The following is a 12,100-nucleotide window of genomic DNA, read 5'->3' on the forward strand; positions in this document are numbered from 1 at the left end:
TCCCCAAAGTGTTTGGATAATGAAAATGGTTGCTATGGCAAAAAGTAGTTTCATTTTATAGACTCGCAGCTGCAATTGTCTGACTGTAACAAGTGAGGTCCATTTTTAATAAACTCTAATTCAAATGAGCCCTTTGATGAAAGCAGCCCGTGTCTTCCCGTTCATGAGCAAACGTGCAACATGCAGGAGCAGCTCTCGCTCTGTCGAAATGCCGACCTCTTTTCCATGAATTATTTCTTATTGCGGTTCACTCCCACGGCCACGGAGAGCCTGACCCGCGAACGAGCCTGAGCTGTCGGGAGCGCGCAGCAGTCATGCCTTCATCCGTCGCTCGCTTCGCCAGTGTCGGAAAATAAGGGAGAAGATTTTCGTCTTTCCCCCCCGAAATCCTCGTGGTTTCAGCGCACCACCGCTCGCCGCGTGCTCAAGAAGGTGAAAACTCGTCGATAATTTGTTATTTTTTCCCTCCTCTTCCTCTCGTTAATGAGACAAAGAGAGGGCAACACGATACATGGGAGTAGGACAGCTGTGGTGATGTGCTCATCCTACATTTCGCAGGTCATTGCTTTAACTTGATGCTGTCGACTCTTCCTGCCGCTGTTCAGTTTTTGGGGGATGTAAATAACCACAGGAAGCCACTTTAACGGAGCTCAACTGATGTGACTTCAGCCACAGTGGAGGTTTTTTCTTTTCTTCATCATCTCTCTTCCTGGAACAACGAGTCGATATTAGAGAGCCTGCACGTCTCGTGGAAAGGTAAAATAAGTCTCACAGCTGATGTTCACAATGTTTCACAATCACTGGTGATTAACTCGATGGAACAAGTGGAGGAAAACGAGGAGACAGGTGATGTCCTGTCCTGTCCTGTCCTGTCCAACAGGACGAGCAGCTCAAAACGACCACAGGGAGAAGAAGTGTGTAAATGTTAAACATTTGCATTAACGTGTAGCATTCCTGTAAAAATGACCTAGGCTACGGTAGCCTACTCAGATTATTGCTTCATTAACCAGACTGCAATGCAAGGCGACTGAAGTGAAACTTTACATTAGTCTCAGCCTGCACAGTGTGACCTGGGTTACACATTAATTTAACTGAGTGAGGAGTCTTTTACATTAAATCCGTGCACTGGATTAAGAATGGTAATTACACAGAGCTGGTAGAGGCGGGATTACTAGATATGACCGAGATTAGACACTGAGTTAACACTGTTGGTGACAGAAAGAAAAAACAGCCAGTAACAGGAAATAGTGATAGAGGCTGCTTTGACATTACTAATGTCGTATCCTATAATCACAAAATTCATCAAGCAGATTAGAAGATAAAGAGAAGATAAATGAAATAGTGGGCCTATAGCCTCTTAATGTGGCATGTACAATGCTCACTTGAGTTACTGAATATTAAGAGGAAAATAGTAAAAAACAAAAAAACTTTATATTGTAGCATCAAACACTCAATGTTGTTAATGGTTTTTAGACTATATTGGTGGACTGAACACAGTAGGTGTACATTTATTGTAGAAGCAGGCCAAATAAATTCAGTATGCATTTATGTACCAAGTAATCATAGCCTAATGATTTTCAGACATTTTACTCATTGTCCTGAAATTTTGATGTGAGCTTGTGACTTTACTCAAAAGGAAATAAGATACCGTTATGCCATAGCATTTAGAAAATATCTCTGCTGTGTGTCATAGCCACATGCTCCACTGTCAACATCATTTATCCCAGGAATGTAAAAAATGAAGAATGAGGAGACAGACTCAGCTTTGCCTTATTTTAGATGTTCATTAAGCAGGTGTCCCCAGTAGAAAATAATAGCCTGTAGTGGAAACAGCAGAAATAGAGGAGAAAGTGATTTTGTATGTAGCCACAAGTCAAAGGGCGGCCGTGGAGGATGATCCATGGCATTACATGTGACAGTTTTGTGCTACAACACAAAGCCTCACTAGACCTCAGAGTTTCACGGGGCATATGTGACATTTTGTTCGTCACACGTTTGGCTCTGTCGTTTTGTGACCGCATTAGCCCGTGTTCACACTGCTCTGTTATTCCCACAACACACTGAAAAGAGTCTGCCTTCCTTCAAACAGCGTTATATGATCATATCTCATTTGAGCCAATTAAAAATATTTAGTCCCTTGTACCAGTTTGAATTTAATAATCAATTTTGTGTTTCTGTTTTAGTTTATGGCATCGTTCCACCACCTTAACATGCATGTATGTTTCTGAGGCAAACTGTAAACCCTCTGCCATATGGTGCCCAATACAGTCATAGTCAGAGGTAGCTTAACATAAACAGGAAGAGAGCCCGTAGGGTTCCAGTTGTGATGGAAAATTCAACTACTTACTCTCTGTAAACTCTCTCTGACTGGTGGCTCAGCCAAGTCAAGTGCTTAAATGTGCTTCAGGAATATCAAACAGCATTTTGGATCCTGGGTTGTGACCCTTTAATATCTTTTACCTCATTTGCAAATTTGTGGTTAAGCACCCTCCTGACACAGCTGGTAATTTTAGGTATTTACTGTAGCTTTGTGTGACAGGACAACCAAGTGCAGGCAGGGAGCTATGGAAATCACAGAGGATAGGGCATATCTACTGCAAGCTGGCTGCTCTCTAATGACTGTGCTCAGTTTTTGATGAAAAACAATGTTAGGTTTATAGGCTACTAGTTTGCAGTATTGGTATACCACCAATACATCCTCACAGGCCCAACAAAATGGATACATCCTGGGTCAAATGAAGTGTTTGTGAACTTTTAGATTTTGAACTGATCAGCAAATTACATTTACTTTGGAAGTTGCTCTAATGAGCTTTAGGTGTAAGGTTTTCCTCTTTATGTTTACTGTGGAGCAGACTCCATTTAACTGCAGTGCACTGTAAAAGCCAATTAGAGCCGAAGTTTTAGATTTCCTCAGAGTACGTCTAAGGATAATTAAATTACTGGGTATTTAATCAATTGATGCTTATGCCATTAAATATTCAAGATCACGCTGCATCAGTGTGACATGGGCTTGATTTTTAGGGTATGACAGCCATGTGGCAACATCTGCTAATCATCACTGGATTCATTGACTGATGCTTTCCCACATTTGTGAATCCATGGACATTTCCTCCTTTTAGGAGACAATAAACAGAATTTAAATAGGCTTATATTGGCCCTGATTCGAGGGAAACGATTAGTTTCATTCTCACAAAGCATTGGGTTTCAGTAGTGACCCTATTGATCAAGGAGGTTGCATTGCGTTTAGTTTGTTGGTTTAATGTGGAACCTACAGGCGGAGGATACTGAATCAATAGAGAAACTGACTTAGCTTACCTCTCTTGACAGGAATGTCAGTGGTCAAGGTCATAGAGCACCTCTAGAGCTTTCTATTTTGCGATGACTGGATCTGATAGTGATGATAGAGACTGTCACTGGTTTCGTTTAGAGACTTAAGTGGAGCATGGCTGACTCAGGAGCCTGAATCTACGTCCTCTGATTAGAGAGCAGGCTGCCAGCTGACCACGCCTCCATGCTGTGCATTAGTGAAATGCTGTGATTAAACGGAAGCGGCGCGTGGCAACAACATGTTATTGTTGTTGTTTCAGTCCTGAAATGAAAGCATATTTGCTGTCTGATGGCACAGTTACTCACAGGGGAAGGTTGTTATACACTGTATGAAATGTATGTTGTTAGTTCATTCACCAATGTTTGAAAAACCACACTGACACAGTCCACTGGCCTAAACATTTTCTCAACACTTATCCAGTGTAAAGGCAAAGGCAGCAGAAGACAAACTATTGGCTAAGCGCGTGTTTGTCAGTTACAAGGAAAAAAAGGTATTTAAAACCGCTGTCTACCAATAAACCGACACGTGTCACAAAATAACATTGGTTAAACAAGACTTACTCATGCTCCCTCATTCAGCCTTTAATCAACTGTGAGGGTGGGTATTGTTGGGATTTTATCTTTAATTAAATCTATTGCCTTATTGGTCGAGCTCTGAAGATTACTTGTTCTGTATCATTACTAAACAATTTAGTTGTTTTTAGACAATCATTTCTTGAAAGAATTAGCTAATGATTAGTGATGAACTGACTCACACAGACAACTTTCCTTTTGTTGCTTCCAGTTTGCTTTCATTTTTCTTGACAGTTAGCTCAACCACTGAAATGTTGTTGTGTAGATGCAAATATCACTTTTCTGTTTGTAGACTGTAGAACAGGTTGTTTGATTTAGTTGTTTTTGACCTTTTTAGTTTTTCTCTTACACTAATATTCAGTGATGGTTGTTGTCCACTCCAGTAATCTTAAATTTTCTTCTGTGTCACAACTTCTCTGCTCTGTTGTTCAACAATGTGTGTGCATGAGTGAGTGTGCACTGTGTACCTGTAGTAGTTAAAGTAACAAGCCAACAACAGGCAAAATAATTTGTCCACTTATAATATTTACGTATTTTGATAGTTGTCCATTATGGCAATTAATCACAGCCGCCTTACACCTGTAACATGATGTGGTTGAGGTTGACAATTAAATTTAAATCCTCATACTGGAATGTCCATAATGTAGAATAAGGCAACTTCAAAAACATAAAATAATATATGAATGGAAACTGGCACCCAACATAGATTGTGGACTCAACTCTTAAATTACTTGGCTGCACTACATTTCCAATCTACCATGTACGTGAAAGTTCATACTTTCAGTATGAAAAGAATGCTTAATTAAGTGTTTTAGCATTTCCACATAAAGCTCACATTTGTGTGACACTACACCTGTCAGTGATGACCATTTATAACTAAATATTGAATGTGAGTATTAAATAGGTAACATTATAGGCTATAGGGGAAACTGGATGAGCGAACCGGGCTGTGATATTGGACACAGCTTCGGTCTCAGACAGATTGCCTAATGATGATGTAATTACGGTAAAGCTGCTGACCCAGGAGAATAATGAGACATGCAGGGAAATTCAGTGTGCCAGTATCCTTTAATTACCATTGGCTGATACTTTTGGAGCTGCTCACTTACATTGCCTTGAAATGACCGGCTCTACTCGACATGATGTGCTGGACCAACACAGCAGTGCCAGTTTTATGGTTTGGAATAGTTAAAGTCACTATCTCGCAGTAAAAGTTGAATTAGTGTTTTATTTTTATGGCAATGAGGGAAACATTCAGTTACTGTGATCCAAATGCTTTTTCAGTTAATGCTTTCTTCAAGACTAATGCAGTTGCTATGCAACATACACAATAAGAGCCAATAGCTGATCTGATGAAGCGAGGATGAGGACATGACAGTTACTGGTGACACAGTAAGCCTCTGGATGTCATATAAATAAAAACAGATTGAATTTATGGTGGATGGGACATTGACTGTTCAGTAAAGGCCATTTGTTTGGCTGGAAGTTGAGCAGGTCTACTTTCCCTCCCCCTTTGGATATAGAGCCCAGACTAAACACACTGTGAGTGGTAAGAGGAATTTTAATAGATCTTAATTAAGCCTTGGCCCACTTTTAGTTTTGATGGGTTTGCAACCAGGCATTTTAAAATGAGGCGCATATAATGAAATTGATGGTCAGACAGTTAAGTAGCTTAATTAGGTCATAGCGGTGAAGGCACTCCTAGTAATGACTCTCAACCAATAGTTGTGGAAAGGACAAACAGTCCTGCAGAGATTCTTACTTCATTCATTTTTCTTCAAATGTTTTCCTGTAATGGGTTTCTGTTATCTTTGTTTTGACAAAACAGTCCTACCAATAAAATATTATAGGGTAGTTCCGAAAAATCCAAAGGCATAACTGTTGCCTCTTTTTCCTTTCTTCCAGGAATACAATTTGTAAAAACATTACGACAACAGGTCTAGAGAGGTCACAAATAACAGCCTCTTGAGTTTTAAAGAGGTACGTTGTCAGAGGTATCCAGCCCTTCTGCTGGACTGCATGTTAAAGCCGGTTCAGCTGATCATTTGTCACGCAAGGAGAACCTCGCCAGGCCTCTCATTGATAACTAGATAATGAGCGCTCGCTGGAGATGAGTGAGATTGATAGTGTTTTGGCCTCTGAGGGTCATTGTAATCCTTCATGGGGTGAAGGAGAGCTCTTTACCTGCACTGTGTGGGACACACAGTGTAAACACACTGAAACTGAACTGAAAATGTACAGTGAAATAGTTACATGGTTTTGTATTATATTTCACACACATTAATGCTTATATTCAACTAGAATGATAACTCTGTGTTATAGGTCTTAATCTTAAAACCAAGAAAACACTCCTGGTAATTTTCCTCCCTGGCCATATGCAATATAAGTACAGTAGTAAGGGCTGCACACTAGGCTATATATTTCCTATACTGTATTTACATACAAGATCTTGTGAAGGACAGTGACTGTTTACGATGCCAGAATATCACATCACATCACATCAAGACTTCTGTGTAGGATAATATTTAGTGACTTCTAGTAGCTTGTTTAAAATTTTCAACATTACATCTAAAGCTTCTCCCATAATGTATGAATATTGAATATTCATAACCATATTAATTTTTCATTTCAAAAGTTCAACAGCTTGACACAAGATATCCCCTCTTTCATTGAGATGTCTCACTGTTTCTACACTGGAGGCTTCAAGTTTTCTCACTGCCTGAATACAGATTGTCTTCAAAACTAGTTGTTACAGTACAGACACTCATATTCAGCACAGACTGAAGGTGAGCCCAGGGGAACCTTCCTACTTCTGCAGTGCCTCCTGTTAAACTGCACATGTACCACTCTGCACAGTGAAGGCCAAACATTTAACAGTTCAAGCCTGTAACATGCAAATAGAAATAGGCTGTACTGTAGGTACTGAAGCCCGTGGATTGTGGCTCGCTGACTCTAAAGTTGTGTTTCTCACATTTGTGCAACCAGAAAGTTGCTGATTATAATCCATGCATCAGGTTTATTTATTTAAAGTATGTCAGGGTATGCATGTGTCCAGTAATCATAACTAAACAAAGGAAATATATTGCAACTAGAAAAAAAATCAGGATTGTAACAGAGAAGAATTACAATTTAAATAGTTATAAATTAGGCAGCAGTGCAGTAACTGCAGATGTTGTATTATTTTCTTTAAGTAATGATGTAAAAATGAATAACTGCTCCTGACATTCACTGTACAAAAGCTGCAGTGGACTGCATCAGCTCATGTCAGCTCCTTAGCATGAGTGTTTATAAGCAGGGTGCTGCTGACAAAGTCACACCAGTTAACTTGATTTTTAAAGTGAAGCACCTGTCATGGGTGAGCTTTGGACATGTAATATTAAACACTGAGGTTGTGCTCTAGGGAGAGCTGTGCTGCCTCCTGGGGCAGAGTATTTTCCTCTCCGACAGCTCCGGGGATGAGTGGCTGGTCTGGCAATAAGACCCCACACTCACACCTGTCAGCGGGGTGCTTATAGAAGAGGTCCAGTCCCCTTGTCTACTCCAGCTCCTGCCAATTTGAAGCTGAGAGATGTGGGTCACCACCACCACCACCACCACACATCATCATCATAAACAAATAAACATCATGGAAACCCCCCCCCCACAGGGTTTGACGGCCCTCATCATTGTAAATGTACAGTATGTACTTAAAGCAAGACAAGAAAAAAGCGACTGTGTAGGTAGCCTACTTCTTTTAAAAGGTTTATTTTCCAAAGCAGTCGAAAAACGATGACAAACTTGGTTCCATATTAAAGGGACAACAAGGAGTTTCTCCATCGAACGAAAAATTCCGCAACAATAAAAAAGTCTCATATTAATGTGGATGAATCTACGTTACCCACACTTTTTAATGGGCCCATTTTCAATAAATATATCGTTTTGTCTCTATCGTTATTTTGTTATTATTAGTGGTGGCGGAAATGCTGGGCGAGCTGACCAGCGTTTCCTTACTTTCGGTTTCGCGGACGCTGCCCGGCGGGTCATGAGAATAACGCCGCCAAATCGCCGTTTATGGTCGGAACTACGACGGTATGTGATCGTCTTCAAACCTCTGACTTTAATTCTTGATGAATGAAAACATGAGTCTGTCATGGCACCGGTCAAAGAATTTCACGGTGCGCACTGAGGCTCATAAATGTAGTGTGAAAACGCTTCGCTTTTCCAAAACTCCTCTTTGTCCCTTTAATAATACATTCCAAAAATAAGTAAAATACCATCAAATTAACGAAATTAGTAACTTAAAGTCCTTAAACAATAGTGATGGTCAAAAACTTTTTTACGACCACAGTCCAACACTGTTCAGCCTGACTAGCCAGCCCCCAGTGACGTGTGACCAAATAATGTGACGCTACAATGACGCAAGAAATTATAAATTGCAGATTAAATGTTTCTCCAAGATGCACATAAAAAGCTCTGTTTTTATCCATGAGGTGATTATAGAGATCAGCTCTATGTGTGATAGAAAGGAACAAAATGTATTGTTGATCGACAGACAGAAATGCCCTTCTATGCTCTTCTCTTACTCTCTACCAAACCAAACACACTGACCGACATTGCGATGATTAGCATGGTTAGAAAGTGCCTTGAAAATCGCTGTGTTCCTTGGAACAGGGTTCTGTGTAATTACTGGTTTGATCTCATTCAGACACACTGTTATCCATTTTGGCCTTTGTTTTAGTGAATGGATCCTTCTTCATGCCTGCCAAAATCTGTCTCGGCTCACCCGTCTCTCCCCCCCTGTATCTCAGCAGATTATAGTTTGAGATGAGGAGTGAAAAGTCTTTGTTCCCAAAATGTGACTAATGTGAAAGTGACAAGTTTGTCATCCAGGATACGACTTGCAATGTGCCTAGATGTGAGAAAGGTACTGCTGACAAATCTGCATTGAAGCAGCGTATAAAGCTGTTTCTCTAGCTGCTAATACAAGATACAGATCTGATCTACACTGCTGTTGTCATCATTATAAGCAGTTTTATTTATTTACCTTCTTGTCTCTGTTTTATTCTTGCAGTATATCTGACTAATTTATTTCACTATAATGGAAAAGCCTAAACCATAAAACATTAATTAAGAACTGAAGCATTTGGAAGAATGCACCTTCTACACCACAGTCTCTTACACACAAAGGCATTATTAATATTTCAGGCTAAATTGATCCTTAAGAATAACCATATTATTTGGAACAAAGTCTTTATGTTTTGGTGTCATGGTTATTATGGTTGAAGAACAGAATATTTTTCCCTTGTTCCAAAACTAGATGGATGTTAACAGTTCATGTGTGATATGAGAAGTGAAAACAGCAATTATAAAATGCACGACACGTCATCCTTGTATCAACACCTCAGTGAATCCATGCACCTCTGTTAACATTCACTATCTTGATGATAGAGCTCAAGTCTTTAAAGCACGTGTGTAATTGTCGGTACTGATTTCCCTTGTGTAGAGGACACATCGGGCTCGGAGGCCCAGGGGATTGTGGGTGATTTAGCTGTTAGTTCCACTACGGTTAGGAAGCCTGTCACTCAAGTGTTAAAATAAAACCATTGCAACTTACTACAGTACCACGATTATTTCTACGACAACCGTAGCTACTATTTCTGCTAATACTGCATAGTATCATTCATACTGTAGCCTACATGCTACTCTTACGAGGAATACTACTTCCCTAAAGCTAATACTGCTAGCGCTCAGATAATGTGTAACATTAGGTTTGTGATTACTTAAAGTAACCATCATTTTCAAGTAATCGTGGACTGAAAAAATTCCATGGCATAACTGGGCTCTTAAAAAATCTCAAATTGTGCACTTTTAGGAGATATACCGGTAATCTATTTTATAATCAGTGTTTTATATTTCATTGGGTTTTTTGTGTTTTTACTTCTATTTTTATGCTTCCTGTAGTTCAGTTAAACACATTAAATGACCTTGTCAATGTGCTATACTGTACAAATAAACTTGCCTTTAGGGGTCACTTTGAGTCAAAGTCAAAATCAAGTTGTTACTGCCAGTGTTTACAGTGTGTGTTCTCTTCTTGGACGAGAGGTGTTAGAATAAGCCAGACAATTGTCAGAGACATTGTACAGCCAAGCCAAAGGGAGATATCATCCTCTTCCCCAAACTTTTTTTGCTGTTCATAAAAGTAGTGGATTCTCCGAAATACATCAGTAGGTTCAGATCTACCCAGGAGAATTAAATTTTTATAGTAAAAGCTGACATTCAGTTGGAGCAGCCTATTAGCCAGTCTGCTGTAGTCTGCTGTAGCTGAACCCAGTGTAATGTAGCTGTGTCCCAGCTTTTGGTTGAGGTGTAAGAAGATCCACTGTCCCCATCAAGATACATCCATCCAACTATGACGCCTTTCAATCAGCTGCCTGAGGACGCTCTCCGGCTCGTGAATCATGTGCAGCCTAGACCCTGACCACTTTTATTTGCAAAAATCTCTACAAATAGGCTGCATCAATGGGATGATTTTCTTCCCTGATAACAAATACATCTCCATGTACAATGGTACATGGTACTGTAGGTACAATAATTTTTTATGTACGTTCGGTCTATGACACTGATTACGCCAGGTAGACTGGCAGTCGCCTGCTGCTCCCAGCAGTTGTTGAACACCTGAAGGAAATCGTGTGAATTGTCCTATGACGTTGGGTCAGAGTTGGTGGATAGATTGGCTTAGAGACAGCTGGAAGAGCTAAGCTGTCAGCATTGCAAATGTTCTCTGTTGCCAAGTAGCAGCAGGTTAAGAGCTACTTTTAGCCTCAAGATGTGTGAATGCAAGTCCTCTCCTTCTTTATAATTGTATGTGGGGATGATTTTTTTAAATATCTTTCACTCTTTATTTAAAGCCCCACTGTGTAACTTATTTGGCTTTTTATTGGCAAAAATCAAATATTGCTTTCATAAATACTGTACATATTTCACTGAAGTCGAATCACACCCGCATACAAATGAAAGCTTTCTCGTACCTTAGAATGAGTTGTTACAAGTCGTTACAAATACATAAGGGGGGGGTGGGTGCACTGAACCTTGGCTGCCATGTTGCATCGCCATTTTTTACGTTCAGTGGCAGCGTGACCGTAGGTAACCACAGAAACTCAGCGGTTGGGAGCTGTCGGCTCGGGGAGAAAGTTTTCCAGGTAGCGCCTGTTAAAACTGTCACCACTGTGTAGTGTGAGGAAGGACGGAGGCACTGGTGTTGCATTCAGGTGCAGTCAGGCACCTGAATGACACCGTCAGCAAACCAACCGGATGTCATTTAACTCGACGAGAGAAAGACGGCAAAACGTGGGTCAGGTAAACAATACGACATCACCATGACAACATATTGTCACGCCTGTATTGTTTTGCCTCATGCTGGCGGACCGCTTGTTTACATAGACGCTTGTTTATCCTGTTACATGCAGCATCTGTTGTCTGTCTGACGTCTGCCCGATTTCACGTGAATGCAACATCAAGAATACGTTCCAATATGCAACCGCACCGCTAGATGGGGGTAATTCCTACACATTATACCTTTAAGGCTTAAAGTTTCACATGTGCTCCACCTCTTTGCCTATTTTTGGGAGTTGAGAGGGAGTAGAAGACCAGCTCATTCTGATCTTCAGTAGTTCTTTTCAGAAATCTGTGGGTGATGTCATAGAGGTTATACCCAAGTATTTTTTGATGCATTTAATTGATAGGATAGTCAGAGAGAGACAGGTAATGGGGAGACAGAGAGGAGGAATCACACGCAGCAAAGGGCCGCAGGGGGATTCGAACGGGCCGGCTGCAGCGAGGACTATAGCCTCTGTATATGGGGCACCTGCCTCACCACTGTCACTGGTCAAAACTGATGAAGGAAAAATGTAAGATGATGACTGACTGGCATCGAATTTCCAAAGTTTAAAGCAGAAGTAAGCGGAATGTTTGTGTTAATATAAGTCTTAAATAGTTATATCTTCCGACAGCAATCACTTACATAGAGTGTTTGGACCGAAACACGGGTCTGTCAGTCACTCTGCTCTGCTGTAAGCCGAGGAGAAAACTTTCCTTGTATCCTACAACCTTTATCCAATGAGGAGAGAGAACGGCATGAAGGGGCGGTCCTCAGTGTGTGTGCAGCCAAGGGATGCGCGTGAATGTGGTGACGTAGGGACGAGGGCAGGGACTGCTAACTCCA

The 12,100-nt window shown here is 40.7% G+C and overlaps 1 protein-coding gene across 2 annotated transcripts in view; it reads left to right on the forward strand.

Annotated features, from left to right (window-relative positions):
- Positions 1-386: 386 nt before the first annotated feature.
- Positions 387-12,100, forward strand: part of gpr153 (G protein-coupled receptor 153) — a 35,827-nt gene continuing 24,113 nt past the window's right edge. For both annotated transcript variants that reach the window (XM_085781519.1, XM_085781518.1), the window contains exon 1: positions 387-756. The gene's annotated coding sequence lies outside the window, so the exon portion shown is untranslated. The remainder of the gene's footprint in view (positions 757-12,100) is intronic.

Source organism: Trachurus japonicus, chromosome 7 (assembly GCF_045865225.1).
Source record: "Trachurus japonicus isolate A0001 chromosome 7, Traja_1.0".
Classification (NCBI taxonomy): Eukaryota; Metazoa; Chordata; class Actinopteri; order Carangiformes; family Carangidae; genus Trachurus; species Trachurus japonicus.